Below are 14,237 nucleotides of genomic sequence, written 5' to 3'. Positions count from 1 at the left end.
GAGACGGAGGTTCATTAGGAGAGCTGCAAATGAAAGTGAGGAAGGCACCTCATCAAGCACATGTTCGACACTCGGTCCATAAGGGAGCCATACCTGGGGCTGTCGCATTCGGAAGGTGTTACTCTAATAAGACAAACAGTCGCTTTTATTTACAGCGAGCACGAGATGACACGAACCGTGCATTAACACGTCTTCTGCTGTTGCCTTTGGTGAAACGAACACCTTTGTTATTTTGTAAACAAAACATCCAGCTCCCCCGTTTTTTTTTTTTTTTGCGAGTTAAGATACATTTAAACAACATATGCTCTTGAAAAAAAAAACAGAAAAGACAAGAAAAAAAAGAGCACAATAGGTGTAAACCGTCTAAATTGCAATTGCGGCGCATCTTGGAAAAACAAACACTTTGCTTTGTTTCCAAGACAACTAAGATAATGTGATTCCTGCGGCATTGTGGGGACTGCCACTTGCTACATTATGTGTGACAAGCTTAAGAGTAGATCTAGGAGCGTGAGCGCTCGGAAGCTGCGGCTCCAGCCTCATTGCGGATCGGAGATAGTCCGGCGGACCGTATTCGCCGTGTGTGCCCTTGCCAAGGAGTTAAGCTCAGTGGGCTAACATTGTCTCCACGCTCGCAAAACACCCCGGTTTGAAGTCAGCGCCGATGTATAAGACCCCGTAATGCTTGCTGTGATTTAACAGTTTGTGTTACTGTTACTTCCCGTGCTAATGCTAAGCCCGCTGAAGAGATGCAGTTCCATTCTGTCGGGGGATTAAATGCGATCAGCCCCAACATTTGTTTTTAATGTGTGCATATATATATATATATATATATATATATATATATATATATATATATATATATGGGCAAAAATCAAATCATAATGGAGCCTGCAGCCTATATCCTCCTCTTTCCTCTTTCTCTCTTTGCCTTCCATGGCGACAAAACGAATCCAGCTCTGAACCTAATTAATCCACAAAGGTTTCATGTCTTAATCCCCAAAGTCAAGGGGGTTATTGTCCTCACAAATGAGGTCAGTGTTCCTCCCAGTGGAAATAAGGGGAAGAAGGAGCAAAACACATGGAGTAAAGGGAGGGTACCGCGGATGCTTGCGGAGTGGCTTTTCTTCCTCAGCTCTCCCGGTGAATGGAGGTGTGATACCGCGGCAAGAGGCCCCGCATACGGGGACCCGGACTCGCCTGCTATCTGCGGCGGGCGGGCGGGCGGGCAGCCGGAGGGGTGGGGCGACATGCACACGGGGCATCGCGATGTGAAAAAGGAGACTGAATGGCTCACCAGTGACATAAAGCGGAGACGTGAAGGAGGCGGCGCAGCACGGCAGCAGCGGGCCGATTGGGAGAAGGGGAACGCCTGCCAATCTCCAGCACACAGACCTCTTGAACCAGGTGGATAAGAAAGCTGGTTCTGATGCTAATTGTCACGAAGGCGAGTCACTGTCAAACTCCGAGGCGAGGAGGCGTCATCCAAGTGTGACAGGACGGTAGCCATGATACAGCCCTCCGTCTGCTGGGATGACAAGGGGGGATGTGACACACATGGCCACGCCATGCTGCCTGAAGCACAGTCACCACCAGCGGCCCACACAGGGTCTCTGCGGGGAAAGGGGGGGGGGGGGAACCCTGGGAATGTAGCGACCGAGCGGGCCAAATGCTCGACGCTCACCCGGGTGGACCGCGGGGTCCCCGTCTCCGCGGACCAACTGGCGGCCGGGGAAGAGAGCGCGTGACCGACGGTCCACGTCTCCGGCCGCTTCTTCGACCGTCCTGGCGAGAGATTTTACAGAGATCTTTCGAGTCATCCAATCAAGGCTTGGCTCGAGGCAAGTTCCCCGAGTTGCTGGCCAATGAGGATTCAGCTGGGCGGCGGGTCAGCCAATAGCAGGCGTGTTGCGAGGACGGTCAGCCACGATGGAGGCCCGACGGAGGGGACGGAGTCCAAGATGACGTAATGGACAGCTTGCCGAAATCTGTCGCAGTCAAAAGTGCAGCCACTGCACGCGGCAAGCACGGCAGACGGGTGAGCGTCGCCGGGAGGGGGCGGGCCCAAGCGAGAAACCCGACTTACACGAATAAAGCGCGCCGGCGTACCACCGTCTGCAGCGGGTGCACAGACGATCATTACTTTTGTCACAATCTGGGGAACGGTATACCGCATCCCTGTCTCCAAAAGGATCCGCTAAAGCGTGCTCGGGAAAAAGCAGGCTGATTTCCCCACAAATTGCTTGCTTTCCCGCGTGACTGATGATGTGGCGACACACAATGTCATGCATACATCAAACGCATCAGCAGAAGAAGAAAAAAAACCTGCGCTGTTTTTGATCACTGATAATTACTGTATCTGCACTCCAAGAAGACTCGAGGAGTAAACAAAGTGAGAAGTTGGAAAACGCGGGAGAAAAAAAAAAACATGGGAGGGAGGGATGGGGCACACAGCTTTGTAGCAGACATTCTAATTTCCAACTTCTCTGTGACTGCCGGAATAAAGAGAAGTTTATATTGTCATCTCCCCACTGCTGGGTTTTGAAATATGAGTTTAAACTGACAGAGGGAATTAAAATCTGTAAACGCCACATTTCTTGATGTCTAATTTGAAAAATCAGCTGTCAGGAGTTGGTGTTTGTTGATTTTTATCAACTCAAGGGGTTATTACATTTCAAGAATGTGACAATTAAAAATCCCTCAATCATTCCTGTGAGCGTCCCATAATCGCGGAAACTTGAAAAGTGATGTAAAGTGATGGGGGCCGGAAGTGAATGGGAAAGAAACGGCAGTTGGATATTCTGAACCTCCTCTGGTGGGCGCGAGGTCCAAATACCAACGTACAGTAGAACACTATATATGATAAATATGATCATGAAGGGGAAATAAAGTGAATCTTTTAGTTGAACCAAAAGTGTGCCCTCTCCCTTTCCCATGACTTTTCTGGTGCAAATGAGAGATCTGAGAGTGAGAAGCAGGTCGACGAAGCTCACTGCTGGAATAGAGACCATTGGATAATACCTGACATGGAGACTACAAACTCACTTGACTTGAAGACTTTGAAAGCGAAGGGTTACTGAGCTGTGTTTCTCCTTTTATTCATTTGTCCCACCCGGCGCTCTCCGCCTGCATGCCTCCCCTTCATCTCAGAGGATATATAGAGGAGAAAAAAGATTTAAAAGGACTGGGGGGATAAAAAAAAAAAAAAGCTCAATTGTTTATTGATTTTATAATAGGCTTAGTGCAAGAGAAATAAAGTGAGGGGGCTGGTGGGGCGGCGTGGTCAACCAGAGGCGATGGCGTGACAAACACGCGGCTTACGAGCAGGTAACAGCGGCTTGAGTCCAAATGCCTGGATATTGGTTTGAGCCCTTTTTTTTTTTTTTTTTTCTTCTCTCAAATGCCCGTTTGTGGCATTGTTATCCTTGCTTTTAAACCAGTGGAGACATAATCGCTCCTCTCGCAAACAGGGCACGGCCTTGTGGGCTTGAAAGTGCGTGCAGGAGGGAAGGGAGAGAGGGGGGGTCACTTTAGGATGAAATGGCTCTGTAAGAGAGTGCGGACGCATAGGTTGAGACAATCGAAATCACAAAGGAATGAACCTGCGATGGTTCAATTTCTGTCTGTTGATAAAAAAAAAAGAATAAAAAAAAGGAGAAAGTCAATTTTCTGAAGCTTGTGTACGGAAAAGTAAAGAGGGATGCACTGAACCAAAAATATAAAAAAGCAGCCCCTTTTGCGAGTGCGTACAGCGGAGAGTGGGTGGATGTGTCTGCCGGAGAACGCACGGGTGTGTGTAGGGTCTGATATATGGATGATAACACTAATTAGCTCGTTTTGTTTGGGGCACAACACTCATTAAAAACCCAGTGGGGCCATTAAAGTTACCGTCCCTCCAAACCATCGCCGCCGCCGTATCCATCTCGGCTGCTATCTCGCCCGGCTCTCCCTGCCTTTTAATGGCCTCTGCTTCAGGTTGTTGGGTTGAGCAAAGATTTGTGGGACTTGGATCACTCCTCTTCCTCCCCTCTCACCATAGCTTCATCTCTCTCTCTCTCTCTCTCTCTCTCTCTCTCTCCTCCCTCTCGAGCTGTCTCTCTTCCACGGCGTCACTCCACTTTCTCCGTCTTTGTCTCTATCTGTCTCGCTCTCCCACACATACCAATTACTACATCCACTACCTCCACTGCAGTCTACACGCTCCATCCGTGTACACTAATAGCTGTTTGCCTAAAAGAAAAAAGCCATGGAAGGGGGGCGGGGGGGTACGGGATCTTCAGTCCCGCCGAGGCGGTTGTTTCCAAGCTTTACACAGCGATGTCGCCGTAATGCCGACAAAACCTCTGCGCGGTTCGCCGCGGCTTGCCGTGCCATAAGGCGCCCGTTGCTCCGCAGCCGGAGAGACTGGAGGCGGAGGCCTGCCGGGATTAGAAGAGCAGGTGTAGCATCCCGCTAACGGATGCGGCACAAAGCCGCATTCAAGCCCGCGCTCTCTGGGGCTAGCTGTGCTGAAGCTAACGGCTTCTGCTCAGCTAACGGGAGGGTTCAAGTCAATCCGCCGCATGCGTCACTGTCGCGATAACGTGTCGGGTGGGAAGGACGACCAGAGTGGCGTTTGGGGATCGGTGACGTCAGCTTCGCCTCCGGCGAATGAGTCTGCATTTTTCTTATTGACGACACACACAAAAAAAGAAGAAGAAAGAGCCATGGACAAAAAAACTGCAACGGCAATGAATTTATCCTTCTTACACGTATTGACTGCGTATCGAAAGCCAGATGCATCTTCTGCCTCTGTGCCACGGAGCTCCATTGTTGTCCAAAATCTATTACGAACACACCAGTGAGCCCTGCAGTGGGTGGGGGCGCGCTACCTCACCGCCGTGAACGTGGGCATTGAAGTCACTCACGAAACACCAGATTCTGAGAATTTTGGGTGGTGCTCAGACGGTGACAGTCAACCGTACCCGACTGACTATGTTGCAAACGCTGCGTGAAATGCTTTTAGAAAGGAGCTTATTGGACGTACCAAGACGCTCAGGCACGTTTTCATGTGTTTGACAGAGAAGGCCATTCAGACCGAGCTGGTGTTTAGAAACAAAAAGAATATGTATGTCTGGTAGATTTTCTTTTCTTTGGTTATCATGGTATAAACTGTGGAACAAATTACAGCCAAACGATGCAGGTAAACATATATATTTTAAAAGATGAAATAAGGAATTCGTGGAAGATTGTACCTGCTGCCATTAGTTCAACCAAATGTGTATAAATCCACCGCTGAATATAGTGCCACTATTCAAAAGCACTGCTTATATAAGCAATAGTTGTTTAAAACTATACTGTCCCAGCTGTTTAAAGAAATGATCTTGCTTCTTTCTTTTTTTTTTTACTGTTATAATTTCCATACCCTGTTTTTTTGCGTTTAGTCTTTTTTAGATTCACATCTTCAGCACGAGCTAATGTGCTCGGGGCCTGAGAGGCTGAGTGGGGAAGATAACCGCGCCGTTGATCCCGGTCTGCGTCACACACGAGTCGTTGCGAGTACGACGAACAAACATGGAACGAGGCCGGCGTTATTACTTTAAGACGAAGGTATGCGTGCGGGCGGGGTACGCGGCGCTACCCCTGTTACCCGGCCCACAGCTACCCTCCCGGTGCCCGGCCGTGTCCCGTACACTCTCCCTTTTGCCATGTTGTTGAAAGGCGAGACTCAGAAAAGATCCTGGGTCTCAGGTCTGGCTATTAAGAGTGTTGATTAGATATATGAGTTTGCCATTTGCCCACGGAGCGTAGAGTGTCTCCGACAGAACTGGGGACCATATGGCTGGTGAGAGATTTCCCCCCTCTCTTCCTCTTCGCGCAGCCTGACAGCTGGATGGCTGCTAACTGGGGACGAGGAAGCTTGGCAGCTGCAGCTGAGAGCAACGCTTTGATGCCGCTCGCCCTTTTTCACTTGTCTCTCTCTTACTCTCTCTCTCTCTAGCACACACACAGTTGGATAAACTCAGACACCCACAACCGAGCAGCGTTAACTAACGCAAACTTTCTATAGGTTGGACGAAGGGGGGCAAGAGAAGCGGGAGGAAGTGTGATAAAGAGGCATGAACCCTGCTGGTCTGCTCATGGATATCTGATGTTCTTTTTTCACTGATTACAAGTAGTTGTACTTGTTCACTTTACTAGTTTACTTGTTTATTAGCTTTAACGAGGCAACGACTTTTATTTTGGCGGGGCCGGGATGTTAAACGCCTCAATTGTGCGGCGACAAATGGTTGAAACACACACGTTCTGTGCGCGAGGGATGGAAGGAGGGCACCCATGGGTGGGATGTGGTGGTGTGTTGGGGGAGGTGAGGAGGAGGAGGGGGATGAGGAGGAGGAGGAGGAGGAGGAGGGGGAGGAGGAGGAAGGCCGAAAAGGCATATATGGAGATGCGGAGGTACGACTGGCAAGAACAAAAAAGAAAGTCAGAGATTTTTTTGATTTACTCCATCTATGTTTTGTTTTTTGCTTTTGAGTAAAAGGGATCTTTCATCATTTCTTCTTCTTCTTCTTCAACAACAACAACAACAACAGAAAACTGAAAGATGCAGATACCTGGATGCTTTGTGCCTTGTGAAAGAAACCCTTTGAAATGCTTTTGAATAAAAGTGTAACAGCAGGTGTGTGTGTGTGTGTGTGTGTATGTGTGTGTGTGTGCGCTTTCCACTGCACTGTGAGGCACGGCAATATGTTTTAGCGCACCGTTTCTCTTTAATGGAAATAGCTTTAAGTACAGACTGTGTGATGTTTTCTAATTGAGGTCACTCCAGACCACTATGAAAGAAAGAGCGTTTCTCAGTGCGATCCCATCTTCTGGAGCAGCCTTTTCTCCTGCACTCCCTTCCAACGCGTTCCAAAACGCTCGATTGACGAACCGTCGACTCAGTAACGACACAGCGAGGTAAAAAAAAACGTAGCTTGTTACCGTAGACCTCAAGTTAAGGTTCTGCAACAGCGCTTTCAAAGGCTCCATCGCTAACGCGCCGCCTGCACGCCGACACTACAGCATCAGATCATCTCCACCCTGCCTTCCCTCTTTCACTCATGCTCCCCCTTGTGTTCAGTCGCCGCCTGCCCACTCCCCCTTTCGTACCGCTCGCACCCCCGTGCCCCTCTTTTGCTTCTTTTAAAAAAAAAAAATCTTCCACCGCGTCCTCCTCCCCTCGCTCATTTGCCTTTACTGTATTTCCCCTCGCTCTTCCAGCTACATCCATCTCACTCTCTCCTCCTTTCTTTCTTTACCCCGAGCCAGCTCCTCCCATCCCTCCTCTTGCTGAAGGCCCCCTGTTGCTGCCTGCTATCAACCAGCTCTGAACTGGTGAACGTGGTGTGGGCGAGGGGGGAGAGAAGAGAGGAGAGGAGACGAGAGGAGAGGAGACGAGAGGAGAGGAGCAGTAGGGGAAGAGAGAGAGAGAGCAGAGCGGAGTTTGGCTGGAGCCAAGAGGAGAGCAGCTGGGCACGGCTAACAGGGAATGATAATGACCTCAGAAATCTGCTGTTCGCTCCACAACAATAGGGTGCTCAGTCGCCTGGAAAATTGTGTTCATCAGCTAGCTCTGCTCACTTACTAATTGACATTGCCAAATATTTTAAGAACAATTGGAATGTGGCAGGGGGAGAGAGTGAAAAAAACACACAAAAAACTGAAAGCTCAGAGATCTTAATCCCTGGACTTAATTCCTCCCTCACTTTTCCACCCTTTCTCCCTGTCCCCTTCCCTCTCCCCCTTTTGTGACGAGGAGGTAGCTACAAGTAAGGAAGAAGAAGAAGAAGAAGAAGAAGAAGAAGAAGAAGAAGAAGAAAACGGCACATTTTTCATGTCGCTTTCTGCTCTCGTGTCAGCACCCTGATGTTGACACAAAAGGCTTTTCATGTGACCTGTCAATGGGGTTAAGAGGAGGAGATTGAGAGGGGAGAGAGGCGGGGGGGCGGGAGGCAAACTGAGAGAATGACAGAGCGAGGAGAGAGGGAGAGAAGAGGAGAGAGCGGGGAGGACGAGGGAAGAAGAAAAAAAAGAGAAAGAAACAGCGAGCCAGAGATTCCTCGCTCATGGTATCACATGCCCGGCCCCTCCATTTTTAATGAGGCAAAGGTCAATGTATTCTCTTGCTCTTTCATACACAGGAGGAACCCCAATCACGCCCAAGTTAACTTGTTCAAACAAACCCCCCCCCAGCCATCCGCGCCGCCCACCGTCCACCGCCGTCCATTTGCATTCCCTGACCGAGGGAGCCCTGCCTCGTTTCACAGGAATTCCGCATTGACGGAGTCAGGCAGCTGTCAGCCGACAGAGAAAAGGGGGAACTTGGCATTCGCCCTCATTCAGCTTCGCCCTCGCCCCAGACCCTCCGTCCCTCCGACCCCCCGCTGTTAAGCACACACATAAAAACAATCAAAAGAGGGGAAACTTTTCTCTTTCCAGCTCGGGCAAGAGGAACAAACGCACATTTAGTCCGTGCGTTTCCATCCCGAGGTCGAGGCTGCGTAAGCACACACTCCAGCGCGAGTTTGTGACTGTGATGTTAATTCACGTCTTTTCTGTCTCTCTCTCCTTCCGCCTCTTTTCTTCTTAAAGGCTCTCCCCGTCACTTTTGAGCCTCTCCTCTCGCATGTTCAATCGACTTGAGTTCCCCCAGAATAAAAAAAGGAAAAGAAAAAGAGCGGAGTGGAGTGTGAGTCACCTTCTCTCCCCCCGTCCTCGCTCCGTTTTAGCAATGACACCGGAGAAGATAGCTTGTTGATGTATTAAGAATATTAATATGCAAACAGTCTACCTGACGGAGTAAGGCAGCCTTCTGTTATGGAAAGATAAATATTATGTTTTAATTATAAAAACATAAAAAGGAATGGGGCAGACAGAGGAAGAGGGAGAGAGGAGGGTGTGTGTGTGTGTGTGTGTGTGTGTGTGTGTGAGAGAGAGAGCCAGCTTGTTCCAGGAGAAAGGTAAGCTATGTTTTGGCAAAGATTTGGAGTTGAAAAGAGTGGATGGCATAATGTGATGCTGTTTACTGAGGAATGTGATGCCCTGTCATCTTCCTCTTTCTCACTCCGCTCAGTCTCTCCCTTCTGGATTGCCTGTGTCGTCCTTTTTTTTCATCGCCTCTTCTTCACTCTCTCAACAGTCCATTTTTTTTTTTTTTCTCCTCCTGTCCCGGCTTCATAACCAAGCGGGGAATCCTAACGTGATCATTAAGACATAAAACGGAGCTGATAAATGTTTCATAAGGACACGGCTAGCCACTGATAGCCACCCAGGAATACTGAGGAGCAAACCCAGGCTCGCAGTCCTCCCCCTCGATCAAACACACTCGTTGGAATACAATTGGAATTTTAAAATATCTAAAAAGCCTGGGCTAATTCCCACCATGGGTAATATTTACAAATTGAGTCTGAAAGACGGGGCAGGAGAGAGAGAGAGAGAGAGAGAGAGAGAGAGAGAGAGAGAGAGAGAGAGAGAGAGAGAGCAAGAAAGGAAGAGAGAAATCAAATGAACTGTGCGAGGAATAAGAGAAAGAAGAACAGAGAAATAAATTGGCCTTTTATATTGTGCAAGCGTGTACAAAAATACTAAGTCTGCATTTATCCGAGACATGTCAATCAGCGTGGCACACTGACAATTAGTGCGTTTGAATAGAACTTTTATCATTTACCAGACACCAGAGTCCTGACCTACTGTACAAAAATACAGCTCGGGGAATGATTGTGCCTGTAACACAATGACTGTCTATTTAAGTTTGGTGACACATAAAAAACACAGATATGACAGGCCAGACTCCTACAAATGAGTGGGGGGTAGAAGGCTCAGGTTTTGTAACCACTGAGTTCCCTGATTATAGAGAAAAGAAGAATGGTGCGAAAGGGGTGGGGGAGCAGTAGACGAACGGATGTCAATTACAAAGAAAAAAGTAATTTATGCAGAAGGGGGGGGGGCGAAAAACGAGACAAAATTCATTATTTTCTTTAATGCACACAGTTTTTCACTCGTATGTAATGGCGGGCGTGCGCTTGCGGGGGGGCTGGCCTCCTTTTCAAAGTGTTGGCTGCCGTGTGAGGTGGTATAGCGTGAAGTGAAGAGGTATAGTAGCTATCCCGGCTTCTCATAGGGAGTAACGGGATGCGAAATGTGGCCCTCTCTCTCTCTCTCTCTCTCTCTCTGTCTCTCTCTCTCTCTCTCTCTCTGGCTTGACAATAGGTGAGCTTCACCCACCCTGGTTGATCTGTTTATTCAACACTTGTAATCCCAAGCGGATGCTTGGTCAGGACCCCGTTGGCAGCACTTTTTAAAACATGCCGGGACCCCTCCAGTGTGGCAGGGTGGTGCAATAGACTTTAAACAAAGCAACTTGGTCAGCTTTACGAAAAATGATAAGCGTTCTGGTTCGAATGGCTGTAGGTGTGTTATGGAGCTTAAGTTATGTGCGCAAGTTAGGTACGTAATGCGGGAGACACAAATTAAATATCATAGGCATGCGTTGGTGGTTAAGTATGTGACCTATGTACTTTCTAGGTTTCACACGGGACGTGAACAGCGGCCTCCTGGGTGAAAGTCATACGTTTGACGTTACATACGTTGTGAAGTTATGCGCTTTTCTCTTCATCGTGGCTGTAGGAGCCATTTTATTTTATTTTGCATCCCTCACTAACGCTACTTTAAGTTGAGGCATGGCTCCAGAACAAACTAGAACTGTAAACAACTCATTTTTTAGGTAAAAACTTATTTTTAAGTAGTAGTGGAGGAAGAGAGAAAGAAAGACAGATAGACAGCAGATGAGAGGCATATAGTATTTTTTGGGACCAACATAAAAGGTAAAATGATATTAATAAATATTCTTTAAAGGTAATCCTCTCTGATGTTGCCAGTTGACAATTCAAATTAACTCAGATTAGCAGATAACAGCTAGCGAGATCGGGTTCGCCGCCATGCATATTCATAGCAGTCTGGATCTTGTTCAACTCTACTTTATTCCCTGTTAATGACACAGTAATTACACTGTAACAGTTTGTCCGCATGTGTAATTACGCCCCCATTGTACCGACGCAATTAGATGAATATCCATGCTTTATAACCTAAGGCGTCAAGTTGGCAAATCCAATTTCAATTTGTATGGAGCATTTTGCCTGCTTGTTTGAGCCGCGGTAAAGACCAGGGATATGCAGGCTAATCCTTGCCATGTTAAAACGCTGTTCCTCTTTTAAAAAAAAAAAAAAAAACTGTAGACACAGGGGATTCTCTGGAGAGAGAGAGAGAGAAGCAGAGGGAGTGTATAGAGTCTTTTACAGCCGGGAGCCAAGAGGTGGGAGTGGGGTTTATGGGTAGAGTGGGAAGGTTGTATAGGTGCATGTAAGGGAAACTGCTCTAGGCCTTACATGCGTGCAGCAAAGCCAATTTTTTACACATTTAGCTACATCTTTCCTGCATTGTGGCAGCAGAATGGGGAGACGCAATCGTGCAAAATGAGGATTTTCAATGGTGGGGTTATTTGCATGTAAGAGTTGGCCAAAAAAAAAAAAAAGTCTTTCTTTCACCGGGTCTTTGCACATGCGATAGGTTTGCGTTCACGCCAGCTCTACCTGTTGCCGAACATTCCTAAGCACAACTACTGCAATGCACAGTGTGCTTTGTCTCCTTCAAGGCCGGATTAGCTGGGAAACAATAACGAGGTGAAGTCAGTCCAAGGATAACCAAACAGAAGGAGAAAAAAGATGGTGATGGGCAGAAATGTAATTACCTCTTTTGTTTTATTGAAAGAAATTAAGAATTTGATTGACTGGGAAACATGCTCGAGGTTAGCCGTGGAGCTATATTGTAGTACAGAAGGTCTTTAAAGGACATCTCTGACAGAGGCCTTTGTTTTTTTCTGCTCTTTTCTTCCTTCGTTCTCCCATTTTTTTCACTCCTTGCCTTTAAACAAGTGCCGTCTCCAAAGACAAAAGCGGCGGTGTTGACCTTCTTTCACAGTTGAGATGTTATTTTTGATTACTATAATTCAAGTTTAAACTCAGAATCGCTGCGGGGGGTTGTGGCGGGGCAGTTGCTCACACACGCACACACACACACACACACACACACACACACACACACACACACACACACACACACACACTCTCTCTCTCTCTCACTTGGAGGCCCTTTCTCAAACCTGTGATATTAAGATAAAGACAATGGTACGATAGCCACATCCTGTTCACTAAAGAACAGCGTGACATGCACACATACTGTAAAGCACACACACACACACACAACAAACATGCAGAGGAGAAGCATGACACCTTTCTTCACATGAAATACACGTTGTTTTTTTTCACACATCAAAGCTTCTAATTTGAGAGTCCCTGAGCTCCAAATGTGAATCACATTGTGAAAGTTGCGAAGACAGACAAGTTTCGCTACTTCTGATAAGAAGAAAAAAAGAAATGCAGGAAGTATCAGCACATTAATACTTTTTTTGATGTCAAATGTGTTTTCTTCTCACGTCTTTGTAGAGTAAAACTGCACCCTTGTCTGTTCGGATCAGGGCATGCCTAACCGTTTTTTATTATATTTTACGAAATCTATTTTCCACCTCTGCCATGCTCCCGAGCGGTTAACTACGGCTTGACATCCTATTTTGGCACGCGCACCCGCAAAGCTGCGCGACAACAATGTGAGGACATGGCTTTCAGATATGACAGTGGCGTATTGACAAAGAGCTTGAATAGAGCCGCCGTATCAAGCAGTGTAGCCTCTGACTCAAGGTGAGACACACTACTAGTACACACACCACACAAAGACAGCATGAAGGGCAACATTAAGGCCCCGTGGAAACCAGCAGGCTTTTTTTTTTTTCTCGTGCAAAGTTGTCGATACACTATTTTAATTTTGTATTTATAGTTTTCTTTAATCCGACGCCCCCCTTCTCCAAAGATGGTGCCCAGGGGGCGAGATTTAACCACTCAGCTAAATCGAATGTATTTCTTTGTGCTTTGTTAGCATTTGGTGGGAAATGCTATTGGTTTTTTCATTTCTCAATTATTATTTTACTGTAATTCGCTTGTTTTATTTTGTACACCGCAAACTGGATGTTAACATAGTGCTTCTGAAGTTGTTGAAACGCCACAAGCTGTACTCATCGGATTCAAAGTGCTTGAGTCAAAAGAGACAGAGAGAGAGAGACAGACAGAGAGAGAGATAGAGAGAGAGAGACAGACACAGAGAGACAGAGAGAGAGAGAAAGAGAGAGAGAGAGAGAGAGAGAAACTTCCAGCATTAAAATTCAGAAGATAATTACACCCGCTACACCCCCACCCTGTTGAGAAAGTGTAATGTTTAATAGTCTCTATAAAGAAAATAGGTTTTTATCTCACTCTCATTTTCATTAATTCCTAATTGGGGTGGGGGGTTGTCTGTTATTATTTCTTAGATTAAAATAAACATAGCCTGTCCCATGTTCAAACCCATCACACTACACGGGCACGATAAGGACTTCATGCCTCTGTGAATAAATAAACAATTTTGTCTCCACTGGAGGAATTAAGTTGCTTACAGCCTTAAGCTAAGCCACTCTGATTCATATTTATATTTATTTATATTTTGTTCTCCTTCTCAAAGGACTTAAAAGCACATCCTCGCTTTTGCAAATGAAGTTCACCGTTTTTTTTGACCTGCTTTATATGTATATCTTTAATTAGTGTCTTGTTTAGCTTAAACCGACTGATTATCGCGTAGTCGTGACCTAATTACCGCGCGCGCTTCTTAACGCCAGCATAGTGCCCTGAGGAGCAAGCGAAAGTTACCTTTAAAAACTTGTGTAATCATTAGCAACGAGCCTCCCTTAATCCCACTAAACATACACTTATCTAGCCCCGGCCGGCCTGTGTTTGCTGGGTATGGAGAGGGGAGGGGTATGGTTGTCTCCAACATGTTTACGAGAGACATTTATTAATCTCTGTGGTTTAAACGAGTTTGTCCCTTCGCTTCCCGTCTTTACTCTCGTTCTGCAGGGATGCAGACTGCTAACCGGCACATGTGAATGCTATATGGCTAGCTCGTCTAACACAGCTGTGTCAGAGGGCAATTGTTTCTATATTAAGAGATAGAGTGTATACGTACCTGTACATACCTGAGTATATATGATATGTGCAGTATAGGATACACTTCAGCTCAATAAATCTCTGTATCTGTATGTTTCTGTATGTATTCCCCGCTGTATGTGTGTGGGTGTA

At 46.8% G+C, this 14,237-nt stretch overlaps 1 protein-coding gene across 1 annotated transcript in view; it reads right to left on the bottom strand.

Annotated features, from left to right (window-relative positions):
* znf536 (zinc finger protein 536) overlaps positions 1-14,237 on the bottom strand; it is a gene marked incomplete at both ends in the record, with an annotated part of 88,248 nt that overhangs the window by 71,305 nt on the left and 2,706 nt on the right. The window lies entirely within an intron of this gene.

This window comes from Taurulus bubalis (genome assembly GCF_910589615.1).
Source record: "Taurulus bubalis genome assembly, chromosome: 4".
Lineage (NCBI taxonomy): Eukaryota > Metazoa > Chordata > Actinopteri > Perciformes > Cottidae > Taurulus > Taurulus bubalis.
The sequence above is the reverse complement of the archived record's forward strand: the minus strand, read 5'-3'. Positions and strand labels throughout refer to the sequence as shown.